A 13,615-nucleotide genomic window follows, 5' to 3' on the forward strand; every position below is an offset into this window, starting at 1 on the left:
GGAGGTAGAGGGAACACCTACACCTACTACTTCTAGAAAAGTAGAGGTCAAGGTAGGAAATTAAATAGCTTTGCTGCTAGAGGAGAGTCGTAGATTACATGCAGATCTGTCTAGAGGAAATTTCAAGCTCAATGTGTATGCGAAGTTGTTGTATTAGTATATTGAGGCTATGGATGCGAAAGATTGTTATGTGTGTATGCAATTGCCTGCTTCTGTAGATGAAGGTATTAGATATCATCACCTTCCATTGACTTGTGGAATCTCATGTAGTTTGCTGCTTAGCATTTTCTATGGATGAAATCATTTTGAATATTTCTTTTCGAATTATGATGCTGTACTTCCTGAAGTACCAGCCTATAAGCATTTGAATAAGTTTGATTATTACAAGTCAGAAGACAGACTTAGAACATACTTTATTCCGACTCAAGTGTTGGACACGTCTAATGCTCAATCGCATAATTTGACTTGTTTGTTGTCAGATACGGAGAAGAAATTTATAGATCAAGTATAAGATAGATACAGGAGGCAAAAGCAGTTGCGAGATTCAGGACAGGGTAGAGTGAATTGGACAGATGAAGAAAAACTACACAGGTCGAAGGGAAGTTATGGTCCAATAGCTCTAGATGAAGTGCAAAAAGCGAAGTTGTGCATTCATCGACCACAGACATATTATGAGAATGTGTAGGTAGATCATACCACATGTGAGCATACTTTCACTTTGGAGTATTAGGCAAAGGACTTTTTGCAAGGTGTGGCGCACGTAATTCCAACTGTGTTTTTCGTGTGTCGGAAGAATGCATATGTGCGATTGCCTGAGAAATGGTATGGAACGTATTATTTAGTGATCATCTTTCCTAAGATTTACCATACGGAAGATTTTGAACTCCTAGAAGGAGGACAGCATGTAAGGGTGAAACGAGGTGCAGCAGCAGTGGTTGGAGATAATTTTGGAGCAATGATCAGTCACTGGGAGAGATTCTGAATGATGTGAAAATCAGGAGGTTGGCAACTGTTGGGGATGAGTTGTCAATGAATACAGCTAAGTCGTTGGTGTTGGTTGAAGGTGAGATATTGTCGATAAGGACTATGGTTTTGCAAAATCGTCTTGCTTTAGATGTTCTTTTGGCGAAAGAGGGAGGAGTCTGTAAACTTTTGAAGGTGCAATAATGTTGTACTTTTATACCAGACAACAGCAAGGATCTGGAGAAATATATAAGTAACATTACTGAGATTCACCATGCGATTGAAGATTTGACTGAAGAAACTGTGTGGGAGAAAGTTGGTAAAGGATTTGGCAAGGTAGGGAGTTGGTTTGCCAACCTTGGAAAGGGTTTTCTTGGTTTTGTGCTGAAACCTCTTATTATAGTTGTGGCATGTGTGATTGGATTGTGGGGTCTGATTAGGGCCTACAAGTGGTACAGATCAAGTAGACTGGAGAGATCATTGCGAGTGCAAGAGACATGAATGGAAAGACTGCAGGACAGTCAGTATCGAAATCTTAAGAACATGGAATTGCTCAAGAGAGGAAGAATGGCAACTAGCTCTGTTTAACTCAGTTCTTTCACTGGGGATGATGTAATGTGTGATGACACAGGTCATCAAAGGGGGGGACTGAGAGAGCGCCAAGTTATCCTAAAAATTGTACGGGTGCATCATAGTCACGAGTAGTCAGCACCCGCATATTTAGAGGGCTTTACTAATGTGTGGTTTAAGAATTGTTCCAGTAGGCCGGGGATCAGTGCAATAAGTAGAAATGTATTCCTAGCATTTGCAGATTAATGTAGAGCTTTAACAGAAGTGTGATGCTTTGATTAACGTAGAAATGCTGGTATTATGTGAAATGCTGCATTAAAATAGACATGCCATATTAGAACTTGCACATGTAGGGAGACAAACTGTAATGCACTAACGTGAGTAGGATTTAGGTTTCAGAATTGAAATGTAATAATGCTTTATAATGAATTTGAATATATTGTTTATAATGTAGAATTAGAAATGTTTTTGACTGTGTAATGGCCTGGGACGAGAAGAAGCCAGTAGAGGCCCAACTGTAATTTCTTTAGTTAGCCTTAGTCGAAAGTGGAATAATTCTCTTCTTGGAAAAGGCGCTGTTCTCAGAAGGGATTGAAATGTAACTTGGAGTTTGTGCAAGGATGTTCTCATGCGCTTCTGTTTGCAGGTGCAAGGTCGAGTGGCTCGTTAGGTAGAATACTCTATTGGTTTAGGAGTTAGGATGATAGGCACGAATGCAGAGGAGGGTCCAAGAACGCGGGAGTGCAACATTAGGCGGAGAAGGTGCCTGGGATCCAAGGACACTTCAACAGAGGCTGGATGGAGAAGTGCCATGATGGAAAAATCCACAAATCGACACCTGCTCGAAGGGGTGTGCCTTAGGGCGTGCCTATGTTTTTGGCATTTTGTATTAGGGACAGTGCCCGAGGGTGGAAAGCAGATTTTGCAGGTTCTTGCAGAGAGCAGGATGTAGGCAGTCTTAGGGCAGATTTAGGGAACTCAGGAAGAGAGGGGTTTACGAAGGAGCATCTTAGAACGAGCTCAGAAGTTTAAGCAGTTACCGATGAATAGTGAATTGTTTAGGTGTCTGTATGTCTTTGTAATAAACCTTTAACTTTAGTTCATAGTCAGTGGTTCTTTAAATTGGATTTGGTCACTGGTTTACAAGGTTGTCTAGAGTTATGAATTTGGAAAATCTTCCCTTAACACTTTTAGCAGGTAAAAATATCTGATCGACCTGACCTGGGATTCTGGATATTGGTAAGGAAAAATCAAGTTGAGAATCCCAGCTTCAGAACAGGTACAAACGGGCCCCAGCAGTGCAGAATTCTGCTGCTCAGATAACAGTTGCAGCTCATCATTAGAAGTGCAAACTTCCAACCTCGCAGAGGAGGTACAGCATGGCAGCATCAGGGCAACTTTGCCTCCTTCACAGAACAGGTGCCCTTTTGGAAGATGTCTGATAGAATTTCTATTGCAACAATATTGTGTGGACAGAGTATTGTGTCAAAAATATTGAAGACCAAAACATTGAGAAGGTAAGTGCAAATAGGTAAGATTACTGTTCTTAACTCCACATCTATATACCTTGAAGGTATATACATTGTCAAGGTGAATATATATGTGGAGTTAAGTATAGTAAAACTTTGCCTCCCCATAGAAATTTACCTGCATAATATTTTTGTCCTCGATATTATTGATCCAATATTTTGTCCATATGATATTTTTTACTCAATACTTTGTCCAAACACCGTTTCAGCATTAGCAGTCGAAGCTTCCATCTCTCAAAGGACAGATATAGCACTGCATTAGTTAAGTGAACCTCCCTCCCTCCCTCCCTCTCAGGCGATGTGCAGTTTCAGTTTTACAAAAGCAATGCAAGACTCCCTCCCTCCCAGAACTGGTGCACTACAGGCCGAAGCAGTGCAGCTTTCTCACAGCACACGTACCGCACATGCAGCAGAAGCTGAAATTCCCTCAAACACTCGTCATTTGCAGAACACAGGATTTCATTTGAAATCATTCCAAATGCACACTGTACTAAACATGGAACAGAAGCACATTAGTGCTACCACAAAAGGAGGAAAGCTCCAAATAAATATCTTAAGAAAATTAAAACCCTTCCTACCGCCCAAGGACTTTAACTCTGCCATCCAAGCCCTAGCGATTCCCAGGTTGAACTATGGGAGAGTTACCCTAGGCAGCCTGCCTAAACCCAAATCGGCTCACTTAAGGGCCTCTCCCAACTCTGCAGCAAGGCTCATCACTGGATCGAAAAGAAACAACTCCATCACCCCTGATTTGAAATCCATCAACTGGCTCCCCTACAAAGAAAGAATTCAGTTGAAAATTGCATGAATGACCCACAAAGCCCTACACTTCAACACCCCAAGTTATCTTGCTCAGAGGCTTGAACTCTCTGGGGCTCCAGATCTTCTAGAAGTTCTAGCACTTTACTGGTGAAACCACAGAGATTCTCTAAAAAGAAAGCCTACAAGAGAGCCTTCTCTGGCATCGCCCCGAGAATTTGGAACTCTCTCCCCCCCTGAAACCAGACTGAATACCTCAACTGCATCTTTCAAGAAAAAAGTTAAACTAGTACTCATAAGCAAATTTCTGCCCTAGATCCTTGTAACTCTTCTCACTGAGTTTATCAGGACTCGTTAACTTCACTCATGATTATGGCCCGCTTGTTATATTACCGTTTGATTTTTCTGTCCTATCATTGAGTTGATCCCACCCTCATCGGGGATCTGCCATATCCTATACTGTTTCTCGACTATTGTAATATTGATTGTATATGTCTCTGTTCTTCAACATGTGTAAAGCGCTCTGATACCCGTGAGGGTCTTGTTCGTGGTATATAAAATCTTCAAATAAATAAATAACAAAGGGGTTGAGCATTGTATATTGGAGCAAATTGTTTCACGAGATACTCGCAATACAAGCAGAAGGGTTGTAACTGACTGAAAAACTATTCCTGCAAAAGGTAGAAAAGTTCATTTAGCGGTATTGGTAGATTGGGTTGCCTATCAGCTTGAACCTTTTCTTGCAGTGTTCAATGGACCCCTACCCCTTTGACCCATGTTTTTCACAGCAATATTTGTTTTTATTCAGGTGCATCAATGTATGATGCGTTGATTGATGGGTCATGTATGTTGGTGTGGTTGTGATGGGAAAGGCAGGCAGTGGGACAGCAAAGGGCAGTGACTGCCAAAAACAGGGCAAAAAATTGACCTAGAGAACAGTGGGTGTCACGCCATGGGCTGGAGTGAGGCACTGAAATACTGTGGACAGGGTGGCAGGCAGTGGGTATTAGTTGACAGCCCATAGATTGTGAAGTTGACAGGCAAAAGTCTGGAGCTGTTAACAAGCAATTAACTGGGGGCTAGGTGGCAACGGTCCATGGGTTCAGGGATGAAGTGAAAGGTGAGGGGGCTCACCTTGGCCCATTGTGGGGAAGAGCAATCACAACCCATGGCCTAGAGGGGTCAAATACCTGACTGCTTGAGCCAGCCATTCCATCTGTAGGTGGTGGGGCTTACTAGTTTCCTTATATAATGGAGGGTAAGCAGAAAATGGTTGAGATTGTTGGGCGCTTCTGGATGGCTGATATAAAAATGCAGTCCAAGATTATCCGTTCTCCAATGATTTTTAATCTTTTTGAGTTCAAAACCTAGTTTCAATTTCAGTTACAAAACTCTGGGAATTTTAGTTGGTCAGGAATCGCAAGTAACCAGACAGCCAATCAAAGGCCTTTGATTGACGCAGCATCTCAGTTGATTTAAGCTTGAAGCATTGGACAGCACTTTCAATCGTCCCACTTATAATCTAAGTTGGTCATCCTCCGCTAAGACAATCACAATTCTAACTGAGGTACTGCTTGCCCAGCCGGAATGTCTTTCGAAGATTTCTTTCAGGCACTACCTGCAACAGAAATCACTGTCTCCGGATGATAGTTTGCAACAGAATTTTTCACTAAAGACATTGATGTCATTGGTAATTAAATGAAGCCCATGCTCAAGTTAAATGCTCACAATTCGAGCACTGGAAAGTAAAAAGCTGATTTCCAGCACTCAGTTTATAGATTTGCATAATCATGGCGTTTAACTAAGTTCTTTAGAAGGCCCCTATAATGGACGATCAATTTCAATTTTGCATCAAATGCGGGCTACCAGTTTTATGTTCTTTTATGCTTTTTAACAATTCCATCTGTATTTATCCATATTTATTTTTGGCCATCTTATTAGTATGTATCCATATTTATTTTGTGGTTTGCGAATAAGTGGAGTCACTGCTCTCATAACATTAAGTTTTTTCTAGCACTGGGGGGGGTTTTGTCCTACAGGTCCTGGCTGGACAATCAATCGTTATAACAAACTGGGGTTGCCAGGGCTCGAATTTAGTTCAAGACTGCTCTTTATTTAGCAGCTCTGGGCCTTCATTTCACAGATTCCGAAGGCTCTTGTATTAATTCATACAGTACTTTACATTTCAAATTATTTACATTTTTCACAAACGTCAGAGGTTTTAACAAACCTTAACAATTAAAATGGTTGAAACAGACATAAATCATGTAAATGATACTCAATAAGTGCATGAATGATAACATTCAATACCAGTTAAACATGTGGATTACACTCAATTATGGTGATAAAGCAACTCAATATGGTACACATTTACTTGTTTCTCTGCAAATCATAATGTACACAGTTAATGAGACTACACACAATGGGCCTTTCGGATTTTATAGTTCCTGGGTTTCACTTAAGTCGCCCTATTTGTGATTGTGGATTTTTATAATCCTGTAACCGCCAAGGTATGGATTCCCTTGGGACAGCCGAACAGCCGACGCGTTTCCAAACCCTTTATTCAGTTAGCAGGGTTCTTCCTCAGGGCTGAGCTGTGTACCTACGGTGTAAACATTTTTGGGAATGTTTAACTTCTCCTGTTCTCTGAGTTTTTAGACTCTTAGACTTTTTAAGGAAAGAAGGGGGCTTTAACTCATTCTTCAAAACGTTCTTTTTCTGTCACTTTCTTGCGTGGGGCGTCTGTGTATCCTTCGCTTTTGCCATTGCCTAGATAATGATTCAGAAGATGGCATGCTAGTAAGCTTCTCACCACTTGTGGGAGTTTTATACTACACAAACGATGACATTAAGCGGTCTATTTTTAAGGGGGTGCCAGCACTTACTTGACCAAGGATTGATGGTTCTCTAAAGGTGCATTTTCGGTATGTGGTTCTTATCAGTTCACAGATGCTGAATGCTGTTAAATTTGAAAAAACATTCAGTCAGAAAACTCAGTATGGCTGCGTGTTTTGGTTTATTTCCCTATAGCGTTAACACTTACTTGTAGACAGGAAAAGTGTTTTCAGTACGTGCGGTTCTGCTTTGCTGTGTTTTCTTCGACTTTACGGGGGGTCCCTAAAATTTTTACATTTATCGTTTATTATATTTTCTCTGGAGCTGCTCGGGTCAAAGTTCGAGGCATTTATTAAAGATTCTTACCTCTTTTTACTCTTGACTGGTCCGCATTAACTTTCTCCGTATCTCCGCATGACTGGCGTTTCGGTTACCGCGAGTCAACTGATGTTATTTAAACGGTCCCCCGTAACTGGTTTAAACCTTATGTATGCTGCTGTGCATAGTGGGACTTGTAGTGTTTGGTAACTTTCAAGTTTATTACGGGTGTTGACGGCCACAATGTGAAATATGAGATCAAGTTATGTTGTATGTGAAGGCTGGCACTTATTTACGTGGCGGTGGGGAGGGGTCAGGGGGCTCAGTAACTGGATCGTTGCAGTTCGGACATTTCGTTCATTCCATCCACCACACAGTTAAATTTAAGGATTAAGTATGCCTCTTTTTTTATCAACATGGCATCAACATTTCCTCCGCGGGGGGGAATTTTTATTGCAGATAGCACTGTCCATTTAAATTCTTTCTCAGTATGTTTATGCTCTACAAAGTGTTCTACCATGGGGGCAGTCAACACCTTGTGTCTAATTCTGGATCGGTGTTGCGCCACTCGCTGGTTTATTTGTTGAGTAGTTTTCCCAATGTACAATTTGGGACAAGGACAAATGATTGCATAAATTACATTGCTTGTTTTGCAATTTGTGAATTCCTTATGAAGCCATTTCTCTGAATTAAACTGGAACTCCTCCCCTTCTATTGTGTTGGCACAGGACACACAGGAGCCACATTTATGATGGCCTTTCACTGGTTGGAGCTTCCATAAAGTACGTAAATCAGATTTGGCCTGGCTTACTCCCAAGTCCGCTCTCACGACGTGTTGTGCAATGCTTTTGTTTTTCTTTAGTGCGAACAATGGTTTTTCCATTGGAACTTCTGAGTTCGAGATCAGGTGCCAATTTTTTAGGATGATTGTCTTCAGTTTATTTGTATATGGCCCGAATGTTGTTACACAGACTGGCCTCTATATTGGCTTAGTCTCCTTTTTCTTGAGCAGTTCTTCTCGTGGCGTATGCCAGGCCCGTGTGATTGAATGTTTTAACAATTTACTGGGATAGCCTCTCTTACTTAGTTGGTCACTTAATATTTGAGAATGTGCAGTGAATTCTTCTTTCCGGGAACAGTTTCTTCGTATTCTCAACATTTGGCCATAAAAGCGAAGGATACACAGACGCCCCACGCAGGAAAGTGACAGAAAAAGAACGTTTTGAAGAATGAGGTAAAGCCCCCTTCTTTCCTTAAAAAGTCTAAGAGTCTAAAAACTCAGAGAACAGGAGAAGTTAAACATTCCCAAAAATGTTTACACCGTAGGTACACAGCTCAGCCCTGAGGAAGAACCCTGCTAACTGAATAAAGGGTTTGGAAACGCGTCGGCTGTTCGGCTGTCCCAAGGGGATCCATACCTTGGCGGTTACAGGATTACAAAAATCCACGATCACAAATAGGGCGACTTAAGTGAAACCCAGGAACTATAAAATCCGAAAGGCCCATTGTGTTTAGTCTCATTAACTGTGTACATTATGATTTGCAGAGAAACAAGTATAGGTGTACCATATTGAGTTGCTTTATCACCATAATTGAGTGTAATCCACATGTTTAACTGGTATTGAATGTTATCATTCATGCACTTATTGAGTATCATTTACATGATTTATGTCTGTTTCAACCATTTTAATTGTTAAGGTTTGTTAAAACCTCTGACGTTTGTGAAAAATGTAAATAATTTGAAATGTAAAGTACTGTATGAATTAATACAAGAGCCTTCGGAATCTGTGAAACGAAGGCCCAGAGCTGCTAAATAAAGAGCAGTCTTGAACTAAATTCGAGCCCTGGCAACCCCAGTTTCTCATAACATTAAGGACACTACCCTTTACAATTTCATGATGAGCTCTTCACAACAAATTAACACTAAACATAATGATCAACTACCTATAATGATGTACTACCTCAAGGGCTTAGTAATTCAAGGACCACACGGTTTTAGTCTTAACCTTGCTACAGACATAAACGTCGGTCCTACCAATGCTTTTGGTCAATGTATTTAATTCCAGTGAGAATATAATCAACCTCTCTGGTGCTACGAAACAGAATGACAAATGTTTGCAATCTATAGATCAAAATCTGATTCCTTTTGACAAAAGGCAAAATAGTAGGGTCGTCCAGGCTCCTGGTGCAACTTTGAGAAGAAGAGTACTTTTCCGACTGAAGCTACTCCTTTCAGCCGCTTTCCTTTAAATGAATCCCAATCTACCATCCAACATTTGGATGTAGACATTTTTCTGGCATTCTGCATCAATCCAACCACTGCTGCATTACATCCCACTTTTCACAATGTAAATATCCCTCACTTGAATATTATGCAGATGTCTAAAATATCACTTAGATAAGCATTGCCACTTAGAGCAACACATCCATATTGTGCCTCTCTGGGTATTAAGCGCTACTCCGTTCATCCCTCACACTCCGTCAGACATTCAGTGTCTATCACTGACTAGTACACCTATTCATGAAAGCATTTATCAGACACTCACCTTCAAGTGGTCTTCAATTCAGCACACACAAACATTTGCCTGGAGAGACTGGATCTAGCCCAGCCCGGGTGCACTATTGCCCAGGCCCTGTGCTGTTTGACGAGCATGGATGAAGCTGCTATTGAGTCGTACATGCCTATGGTCCTTGGCCATTCCTCACTCTCACCAGAGCATCAACGTCAAACCACAACCTCTTAAAAACACAGAAACAGCGTGTTTAATCACTCTAATATAGTCTCAGTAAAAATGGCAGATTTTAAATGTGCACTCTAGGGAAAGTCTTTGTTTGTTTACAGATATTTTCACCTTGAGCAACGTATACACTAACAATCACTTAAGCTGTGAACGCGGTGCATATGGTGTGTAGTAAACATAAAAGACATCTAACTATTCTTTCCACGTTTCTACGAGTGATTAAAATTGACTGCAATTGCTACTTTTACATAGTGCTGAATCCATGATAAATACACCATAAATACATCCTACCTACTTGAATATCCACTTAACATCACCTGGTTGCATCTGAGATGTACATAGGTGGGCAGTCTTCCATTGTAAAACTCTATGGTAATTCTATGGTAATTCTTTCTTTTGTGCAAAGTGAATAATTATTTATACATTCATGAATGTTGTATTAACTGTAGGCCCATGCATTGCCACAAACACTTACTGCTTGGCAGTGATCAGGAAGTACAAAGGCATGAATTTTTGCTTAAGAGACGTGTCACCCTGGGGATACTTCAAGAGTACTTGTAATAAAGGCAGGAACGGGAAGCGTAATAGGAAAAAAAACAGTCAAGCTTGTTGCCTCAGCCTTTATATATGACATTTAAATACAAGCACCGCGCGCCAGCCACTGCTTATTAATTATTATTAACTTACCAGCTCCAGTGACGGTCTGTCTGACAACGCCGAACTTAGTGTCAGACTCTAGTGCGCAACTACTGGAAACGTCACCGCGCACGTCCTTGACGGAGGGGGGCACAAAGACTACTCGCCCTGGCGCCATTTGAAAGGACGGGGCCCAGCAGACACACCCCCTGGTCCCTCTCAGTCAACTTGACTAAGTTGACGCTAAGGCGCATGCGCAGGCAAGTTTCCGCCCGTAATTAAATTGCGCAGCAGAGTCAGTCGACTTGTAACCTAACCCAGCCCCACCCCCTGCGCATTCCCTATTCCATCGGGGCTGTCCCGGTCGGAACCCCCGAAGCGCTGCATTTTATTTAGGTGCTCCGTGCTCTCTCTGTTGCAGCCGCAGGTGCGTCCACCAGGCTTAGTGGGGCTACGCCCCTACGCCCCAATGGACGCACCGCGGCTGAGAATGACAGGTTTGCCACGTCACTTCCGGTAACTTGATTGCTCAATGCATATGATACGTAGTCACCCCACTTATAGGAGGCCTTGTACTTTGACTCATTATTGTTTTGCTAATATTGGTAGTACTCTATCCCCTAGTAGCAATGCTCTGTGTATTGTATTATAATTGACCACACCGCATTTAAGTTGAAGTACTTTATTGAGGTATGGAACAAACGACATCCATGGCCCTGCCAGTCAGGTACTGATCAGGAGTGCACCTTGGAATGTTGACAGGACAGAGGGTCTGCCCAACAGGGGCAGAAAGGGAGGGGGGACAGAATGTACCAACATTACATTTAGGAAATTACAACATATTGCTTTTTTGTGCTACAGTAATATTGATAGTGATCAGTGCACTCATAAAGCATACACATTTAATCGCCACTAGGCGACAATACCAAGTCTTCATTATCACCCAAATCAATGGCCCTCATTTTATTTATCTCAGAAGGATGAAAGGGTGAGTAGACCCATCAGGTTTCAAACTTGTGACCTTCAGTTTATTCACAGATCTTATGTATTGGATACAGCAAACTACTAATTTTGGTGGAAATTCTGCTTTGTACCTTTTGTACTTTTATCTGGCCTCCCGATAACCAGGGCCATGGGAATTATGTGATTCTGTGGCCACCGCATTTTCTGCATAATAATAGAATTGGCACATAATTAATCTGCCGATTGTAAAAAAAAAAATCTAGCTCAAATGGATCAAAAGTTACTAAAACTTAGGGGAAGGCCATTCACAAAGGTTGATGGGTCCCATTTCAGTTGCATATTGATGTGTTTGGATGTTAAACTGGTACTAATAGGATGACACCTTTACCCATTCAGTGTTAAAATTAGTGAAAAAATAATATGGTATTACTTTCACAAAATATGCTGCATTACGCCATAATTTGCCTTTTCTTTGACGCATAATATAGCTAAACCTGCTGCATATGTTGGTACATCCCTGCCACGTAATTCCAGTGGCCCTGTCTGTAATATAATGCGTGAACGTCACTGAGAGAAAGTCCATGTAATTGGTGCTCTGAGGGACATTTTTGACCCACATAAAAAAGAGACGGGTATTTTATGCAAAGATTAGTAAGCAAGAAAACGAAAAAAGTAAAAATGTTCACGTCTGAGAGATAATGTACAAACATGTCATATTTGTGGACCGAAATGATTATATCAAGGCACGCGTAGTAGCTACCTGTAATGTTTTCATTTTCCATCATTACATTGTTTTACAATTTTGATTGACACATACTTCATGTAATCAACTCATCAGTGAGGGAGTGCGTGTTATCTCTTGCTCCACAGTTGTAATACAACTCTAGATGTAGATAGTTATGCATACTTTGCTTTCCTAGAATAGCTGCATCGTGTTGTTACTTAAATCTTTCAGTGCCAAAGAAAACACCCACTGCTGTCTTCTAGCGCAGCTACATGCCTAAATCTGCTCTGATGATGGGAGACCGGGTTCGTGATGAGAGGGCTTATCTTGGAATCTGCCTTAATCTTAATGCCACTTCCCAGCCCTGTGGTTTACATCTCGCCTCCTCTGGTGAATTCTCTAATTGTGTGCCTTCCAATTATTTGTGGGAATCGGGCGAATGACTTGGCATTGGGAGGAACACGCCCACATAGGCAAGAACACTGGTTAACATAATGAAGGTGGTGTACTACACGAAAACAATTTCTTCCCGAAATTATACAGTAATTGTCATCTAAACCAAATCAAAGCAGATCCCTAACTCTACAGACAGCTCGAATTGTTCACATTAGTGGTTTGTGTGGGAGACATGGGGATCTTCCCGTTTCAATTTCTTCAAAATATTCGGGTATTTTGTTGCTGTTTGTTTGATTGAAACATATTACCATACTTGCAAGTCAACTGTTTGTATACGTGATTGTTGTTTGCTGTATTGGTTCTTATTGTTTGAACCACAATGCCTCTTGTAACTATAGTGGCCGATTCATGAAAAATTAGGTACTTTCACAGACTTTGCTAGAAACCAGAGAAGTCGGATCTGAGCCTACAAAGCTCCCACCTCACCTGCCTTATTCTCCATTACTATCCTTCTAAGGAACCGTGCATACACTAAGTACCTTTGGGCTGGCCTGTGTATCTGGCAGCAGTGGTTAATTTGAAAAAGGATAAGTACTGATGCTTCAAACTCTACCAAGAACCCTGCTTTGGTGCAATTAAATGTTGGCTCGCCGAATACCAAGGCTGTGTAGCCTTGAATGTACTACAGGACTCTTTATTCCGTTACCAGACACTCCCTGTCCCTTTATCTCACTTTTGAAGGTCTCTTTTTTGTCCCATTGGGATTGTTTTGAGGTCGAGGACCCTAGGCTGCGCTTGCGCAGTCTCGGTCCGAGATTTACTGTTTCTTAGTATGGGGGCTTAAACCCGCCCCTCTTCTCTATTGGCTGGCTTCCTAAACGGAGGCCAGCCATTGGAGGAGAGGGGCATCACTCCGTTTAAGCCCCGTCTTTTTCTGATTCGGGGGCTTCTTTTTTCACTTCGTTCGTGTTTTCTTTCTCTCCTCTTCCCATTGGCTGGTATTTTACCTTCCAGCCAATGGGAAGAGGAGAGAAAGAAAACCACACCCAGAATCCGAAAATGACGCTGCTTTCTCCGAGGCATTTCTTCTTCGCCTCGGAGAAAGATGGTGGTGTGCATGGCGTCCCCCCGAGTCGGTAAGTTTTCTTGCCTCTGCCTCCTGGCTGTGTTCGTCTTTTTCT

This window comes from Lissotriton vulgaris, chromosome 6, assembly GCF_964263255.1.
Source record: "Lissotriton vulgaris chromosome 6, aLisVul1.2, whole genome shotgun sequence".
NCBI classification, from domain to species: Eukaryota; Metazoa; Chordata; class Amphibia; order Caudata; family Salamandridae; genus Lissotriton; species Lissotriton vulgaris.